This window comes from Nothobranchius furzeri, unplaced genomic scaffold (genome assembly GCF_043380555.1).
Source record: "Nothobranchius furzeri strain GRZ-AD unplaced genomic scaffold, NfurGRZ-RIMD1 Scf155, whole genome shotgun sequence".
Classification (NCBI taxonomy): domain Eukaryota; kingdom Metazoa; phylum Chordata; class Actinopteri; order Cyprinodontiformes; family Nothobranchiidae; genus Nothobranchius; species Nothobranchius furzeri.
Window position 1 is genome coordinate 10001 of NW_027223171.1, and position 7500 is coordinate 17500.

Below are 7500 nucleotides of genomic sequence, written 5' to 3' on the forward strand. Positions count from 1 at the left end.
GCAGGAGCAGCAGCCAGCCTCCAGCAGCTGATGGCGGGGTGGAGGAGCTGCAGCCAGCCTCCAGCAGCCAGCCTCCAGCTAGTGATGGCGGGGTGGAGAAGCAGGCAGCCTCCATCAGCTGATGGCGGGGTGGAGGAGCAGAAGCCAGCCTCCAGCAGCTGATGGCGGGGTGCAGGAGCTGCAGCCAGCGTCCAGCAGCTGATGGTGGGGTGGAGGAGCTGCAGCCAGCCTCCAGCAGCCAGCCTCCAGCAGCTGATGGCGGGGTGCAGGAGCAGCAGCCAGCCTCCAGCAGCTGATGGCGGGGTGGAGGAGCAGCAGCCAGCCTCCAGCAGCCAGCCTCCAGCTGCTGATGGCGGGGTGGAGGAACAGAAGCCTCCAGCAGCTGATGGCAGGGTGCAGGAGCAGCAGCCAGCCTCCAGCTGGTGATGGCGGGGTGGAGGAGCTGAAACCTGGGTCGGACCTGGTCTGCAGCAGGGCCCATTACCACTCAGAAGCTGATGGCAGTGTGTGTTTAGGTCCCTGCGGGGTGGATGAGCTGAAACCTGGGTCAGACTTGGTGTGCAGCAGGGCTCAGCACCCTCCAGAAGCCGATGACAGTGTGTCTTTAACTCCCTGCCTGGTGGGAGAGCTGAAAGCTGGGTCGGACCTGGTCTTTAGCAGAGCTCAGCAGCCTCCAGAAGCTGATGGCAGTGTGTGTTTCATCCCCTGCGGGGTGGGAGAGCTGAAACGTGGGTCGGACCTGGTCTGCAGCAGGGCCCATCACCATCCAGAAGCTGACGGCGGTGTGTGTTTAAGTCCCTGCGGGGTGGGAGAGCCATAACCTGGGTCGGACCTGGTCTGCAGCAGAGCTCAGCAGCCTCCAGAACCTGATGGCAGTGTGTCTTTAATCCACTGCGGGGTGCAGGAGCTGAAACCTGGGTCGGACCTGGTCTGCAGCAGGGCTCAGCAGCCAGCAGAAGGTGATGGCAGTGTGTGTTTAGTTCCCTGCGGGGTGCAGGAGCTGAAACCTGGGTCGGACCTGGTCTGCAGCAGAGCTCAGCAGCCAGCAGAAGCTGATGGCAGTGTGTGTTTAATTCCCTGCCTGGTGGGAGAGCTGTAACCCGGGTCGGACTTGGTCTGCAGCAGGGCCCATCACCATCCAGAAGCTGATGGCAGTGTGTCTTTAATTCCCTGCGGGGTGGAGGAGCAGAAACCTGGGTCGGACCTGGTCTATAGCAGAGCTCAGCAGCCTCCAGCAGCTGATGGCAGTGTGTGTTTAAGTCCCTGCCTGGTGTGAGAGCTGAAACCTGGGTCGGACCTGGTCTATAGCAGAGCTCAGCAGCCTCCAGCAGCTGATGGCTGCGTGTGTTTAAGTCCCTGCGGGGTGCAGGAGCTGAAACCTGGGTCGGACCTGGTCTATGGCAGAGCTCAGCAGCCTCCAGAAGCTGATGGCAGCGTGCCTCTAAGTCCCTGCCTGGTGGGAGAGCTGAAACCTGGGTCGGACCTGGTCTATAGCAGAGCTCAGCAGCCTCCAGCAGCTGATGGCTGCGTGTGTTTAAGTCCCTGCGGGGTGCAGGAGCTGAAACCTGGGTCGGACCTGGTCTATGGCAGAGCTCAGCAGCCTCCAGAAGCTGATGGCAGCGTGCCTCTAAGTCCCTGCCTGGTGGGAGAGCTGAAACCTGGGTCGGACATGGTCTGCAGCAGGGCTCGGCAGCCTCCAGAAGCTGATGGCAGTGTGTGTTTAAGTCCCTGCCTGGTAGGAGAGCTGAAACCTGGGTCGGACCTGGTCTATAGAAGAGCTCAGCAGCCTCCAGCAGCTGATTGCAGTGTGTGTTTAAGTCCCTGCCTGGTGGGAGAGCTGATATCCGGGTCGGACCTGGTCCACAGCAGGGCCCATCACCCTCCAGAAGCTGGTGGCAGTGTGTGTTTAAGTCCCTGCGGGGTGCAGGAGCTGAAAGCTGGGTCGGACCTGGTCTGCAGCAGAGCTCAGCAGCCTCCAGTTGCTGATGGCAGTGTGTGTTTAAGTCCCTGCCTGGTGGGAGAGCTGAAACCTGGGTCGGACCTGGTCTATAGCAGAGCTCAGCAGCCTCCAGCTGCTGATGGCGTGGTGGAGGAGCAGCAGCAGCAGCAGCCAGCCTCCAGCAGCCAGCCAGCCCCCAGCAGCTGATGGCGGGGTGGAGGAGCGGAAGCCAGCCTCCAGCAGCTTATGGCGGGGTGGAGGAGCTGAAACCTGGGTCGGACCTGGTCTATAGTAGAGCTCCGCAGCCTCCAGACGCTGATGGCGGTGTGTCTTTAAGACCCTGCCTGGTGGGAGAGCTGAAACCTGGGTCGGACCTGGTCTGTAACAGAGCTCAGCAGCCTCCAGAAGCTGATGGCAGTGTGTGTTTAGTTCCCTGCGGGGTGGAGGAGCAGAAACCTGGGTCGCACCTGGTCTATAGAAGAGCTCAGCAGCCTCCAGAAGCTGATATCAGTGTGTGTTTAAGTCCCTGCGGGGTGGGAGAGCTGAGACCTGGGTCGGACCTGGTCTGCAGCAGGGCTCAGCAGCCTCCAGAAGCTGACGGCAGTGTGTGTTTAAGTCCCTGCCTGGTGTGAGAGCTGAAACCTGGGTCGGACCTGGTCTATAGCAGAGCTCAGCAGCCTCCAGCAGCTGATGGCTGCGTGTGTTTAAGTCCCTGCGGGGTGCAGGAGCTGAAACCTGGGTCGGACCTGGTCTATGGCAGAGCTCAGCAGCCTCCAGCAGCTGATGGCAGTGTGTGTTTAAGTCCCTGCCTGGTGGGAGAGCTGAAACCTGGGTCGGACCTGGTCTATAGCAGAGCTCAGCAGCCTCCAGCAGCTGATGGCAGTGTGTGTTTGATCCCCTGCGGGGTGGGAGAGCTGAAACTTGGGTCGGACCTGGTCTGCATCAGGGCTCAGCAGCCTCCAGAATCCGATGGCAGTGTGGGTTTAAGTCCATGCGGGGTGCAGGAGCAGAAACCTGGGTCGGACCTGGTCTATAGCAGGCCTCAGCAGCATCGAGAAGCTGATGGCAGTGTGTCTTTAATTCCCTGCGGGGTGGGAGAGCTGTAACCTGGGTCGGACCTGGCCTGCAGCGGAGCTCAGCAGCCTCCAGAAGCTGATGGCAGTGTGTCTTTAATTCCCTGCGGGGTTGAGGAGCAGAAACCTGGGTCGGACCTGGTCTGCAGCAGGGCCCATCACCATCCAGAAGCTGATGGCTGTGTGTGTTTAAGTCCCAGGGGGGTGGGAGAGCCATAACCTGGGTCGGACCTGGTCTGCAGCAGGGCTCAGCAGCCTCCAGTTGCAGATGGCAGTGTGTGTTTAGTTCCCTGCGGGGTGCAGGAGCTGAAACCTGGGTCGGACCTGGTCTATAGCAGAGCTCAGCAGCCTCCAGAAGCTGATGGCAGTGTGTCTTCAATTCCCTGCGGGGTGCAGGAGCTGATACCTGGGTCGGACCTGGTCTGCAGCAGGGCCCATCACCATCCAGACGCTGATGGCAGTGTGTGTTTAAGTCCTAGTGGGCTGCAGGAGCTGAAACCTGGGTCGGACCTGCTCTATAGTAGAGCTCAGCAGCCTCCAGAAGCTGATGGCAGTGTGTCTTTAAGTCCCTGCGGGGTGGGATAGCTGAAACCTGGGTCGGACCTGGTCTGCAGCAGGGCCCATCACCCTCCAGAAGCTGTTGGCAGTGTGTCTTCCATTCCTAGTGGGGCAGGGGAGCAAAGACCTGGGCAGAGGAGCGCCTGTCTGCATCCGATCCGGCCCCTCAGCAGCCCGCCGTGAGCCTTAGAGAACCCCCCCCCCCCCCCCCCCAGCGGGCTCCAGGAACCGGGCCCTGCGTCGGACCCAGCTCAGGCAGGCCCTCCCTCGGGCCCTGCAGCAGGTGGCCCCGTCTATGCAGTCGAAAACCCCGCGAAAATCGGTGTAGAAACGCCCGAGAGGCGTGGTGCGGTTCCCCCGGCCGGTACCGGGTCCGGACCGGTCCGGAAGTCCACCCAGAACACTGCCTGGGGCTTCTGGGCGGCTCCCCAGGCGCAGGCAGTCGAAAACCGCGTGAAAATCGGTTCAGAATTGACAAAACGGCGACCTCGTCGCTCCAAAAACTAAGTCCAAACTAAGCCTTTCGCTTATCGCTTAACGCTTAAGGCGGTCGGCCTTATGGCCAGTAAATGAAAAGTGCCTGCGCCCCTGGAGGTTTTGGAAGGTGCGAGCGATGACCATGCTCGGGTTAGTAGGTGAGGCCATCGGAAAACCAGCGTGAGTTGGCGGGTTTGGGTGGCAATCTATTCCAGGCAGAGTCGACTATCTCTGGGCATCAATTTTGGGATTTTTCCGGCTCTGGTTCTGGGAGAAACGCAGGGGCAAAGTGCACGAGCCGCGGCCGATTTTGGTGGCCTGTCCCTGGGCACAAAGTCTGAGGAGTGTGGGCCTGGTTCTCCGAAAAATACCAGTCTGCTGGAGCTCACTCCCATGGCTCCAGGGGGCACGGCACACCCCCCGGTAGCCGACCAAAGTGATCTACTCGGGCCAGACTCGGACCCACGACCCGGGGTGAGAACCACAACTACTGGTCATCCTTTTGACCTCCAGGGGGCGCGGCAGAGCCTCCCCAGTCCGACGCAAGTGCCCCACTTGGGCCATACTCAGACCCACGGCCCGGGGCGAGAACCACAACTACTGGTCATCCTTTAGACCTCCAGGGGGCCCGGCACAGCCTCCCTAGACCGACACAAGTGCTCCACTTTGGCTGTACTCTGACCCAAGTCCCGGTGCGAGAACCACAACTACTGGTCATCCTTTAGACCTCCAGGGGGCCCGGCACAGCCTCCCTAGGCCGACACAAGTGCTCCACTTGGGCTATACTCTGACCCAAGTCCCGGGGCGAGAACCACAACTACTGGTCATCCTTTTGACCTCATGGTCATCCTTTAGACCTCCGGGGGGCACGGCACAGCCTCCCTAGTCCGACACAAGTGCTCCACTTGGGCTATACTCTGACCCAAGTCCCGGGGCGAGAACCACAACTACTGGTCATCCTTTAGACCTCCAGGGGGCACGGCACACCCCCCGGTAGCCGACCAAAGTGCTCTACTCGGGCCAGACTCGGATCCACGACCTGGGGTGAGAACCACAACTACTGGTCATCCTTTAGACCTCCAGGGGGCACGGCACAGCCTCCCTAGTCTGACACAAGTGCTCCACTTGGGCTATACTCGGACCCACGACCCGGGGTGAGAACCACAACTACTGGTCATCCTTTAGACCTCCAGGGGGCACGGCACAGCCTCCCTAGTCCGACACAAGTGCTCCACTTGGGCTATACTCGGACCCAAGTCCCGGGGCGAGAACCACAACTACTGGTCATCCTTTAGACCTCCAGGGGGCACGGCACACCCCCCGGTAGCCGACCAAAGTGCTCTACTCGGGCCAGACTCGGACCCACGACCCGGGGTGAGAACCACAACTACTGGTCATCCTTTAGACCTCCAGGGGGCACGGCACAGCCTCCCTAGTCCGACACAAGTGCTCCACTTGGGCTATACTCGGACCCACGACCCGGGGTGAGAACCACAACTACTGGTCATCCTTTAGACCTCCAGGGGGCACGGCACAGCCTCCCTAGTCCGACACAAGTGCTCCACTTGGGCTATACTCGGACCCAAGTCCCGGGGCGAGAACCACAACTACTGGTCATCCTTTAGACCTCCAGGGGGCCCGGCACAGCCTCCCTAGTCCGACACAAGTGCTCCACTTGGGCTATACTCTGACCCAAGTCCCGGGGCGAGAACCACAACTAATGGTCATCCTTTAGACCTCCAGTGGGGCCCGGCACAGCCTCCCTAGGCCGACACAAGTGCTCCACTTGGGCTATACTCTGACCCAAGTCCCGGGGCGAGAACCACAACTAATGGTCATCCTTTAGACCTCCAGGGGGCCCGGCACAGCCTCCCTAGACCGACACAAGTGCTCCACTTGGGCTAAACTCTGACCCAAGTCCCGGGGCGAGAACCACAACTACTGGTCATCCTTTAGACCTCCAGGGGGCACGGCACAGCCTCCCTAGTCCGACACAAGTGCTCCACTTGGGCTATACTCTGACCCAAGTCCCGGGGCGAGAACCACAACTACTGGTCATCCTTTAGACCTCCAGGGGGCACGGCACAGCCTCCCTAGTCCGACACAAGTGCTCCACTTGGGCTATACTCGGACCCACGACCCGGGGCGAGAACCACAACTACTGGTCATCCTTTAGACCTCCAGGGGGCACGGCACAGCCTCCCTAGTCCGACACAAGTGCTCCACTTGGGCTATACTCTGACCCAAGTCCCGGGGCGAGAACCACAACTACTGGTCATCCTTTAGACCTCCAGGGGGCACGGCACAGCCTCCCTAGTCCGACACAAGTGCTCCACTTGGGCTATTCTCTGACCCAAGTCCCGGGGCGAGAACCACAACTACTGGTCATCCTTTAGACCTCCAGGGGGCACGGCACACCCCCCGGTAGCCGACCAAAGTGCTCTACTCGGGCCAGACTCGGACCCACGACCCGGGGTGAGAACCACAACTACTGGTCATCCTTTAGACCTCCAGGGGGCACGGCACAGCCTCCCTAGTCTGACACAAGTGCTCCACTTGGGCTATACTCGGACCCACGACCCGGGGTGAGAACCACAACTACTGGTCATCCTTTAGACCTCCAGGGGGCACGGCACAGCCTCCCTAGTCCGACACAAGTGCTCCACTTGGGCTATACTCGGACCCAAGTCCCGGGGCGAGAACCACAACTACTGGTCATCCTTTAGACCTCCAGGGGGCACGGCACACCCCCCGGTAGCCGACCAAAGTGCTCTACTCGGGCCAGACTCGGACCCACGACCCGGGGTGAGAACCACAACTACTGGTCATCCTTTAGACCTCCAGGGGGCACGGCACAGCCTCCCTAGTCCGACACAAGTGCTCCACTTGGGCTATACTCGGACCCACGACCCGGGGTGAGAACCACAACTACTGGTCATCCTTTAGACCTCCAGGGGGCACGGCACAGCCTCCCTAGTCCGACACAAGTGCTCCACTTGGGCTATACTCGGACCCAAGTCCCGGGGCGAGAACCACAACTACTGGTCATCCTTTAGACCTCCAGGGGGCCCGGCACAGCCTCCCTAGTCCGACACAAGTGCTCCACTTGGGCTATACTCTGACCCAAGTCCCGGGGCGAGAACCACAACTAATGGTCATCCTTTAGACCTCCAGTGGGGCCCGGCACAGCCTCCCTAGGCCGACACAAGTGCTCCACTTGGGCTATACTCTGACCCAAGTCCCGGGGCGAGAACCACAACTAATGGTCATCCTTTAGACCTCCAGGGGGCCCGGCACAGCCTCCCTAGACCGACACAAGTGCTCCACTTGGGCTAAACTCTGACCCAAGTCCCGGGGCGAGAACCACAACTACTGGTCATCCTTTAGACCTCCAGGGGGCACGGCACAGCCTCCCTAGTCCGACACAAGTGCTCCACTTGGGCTATACTCTGA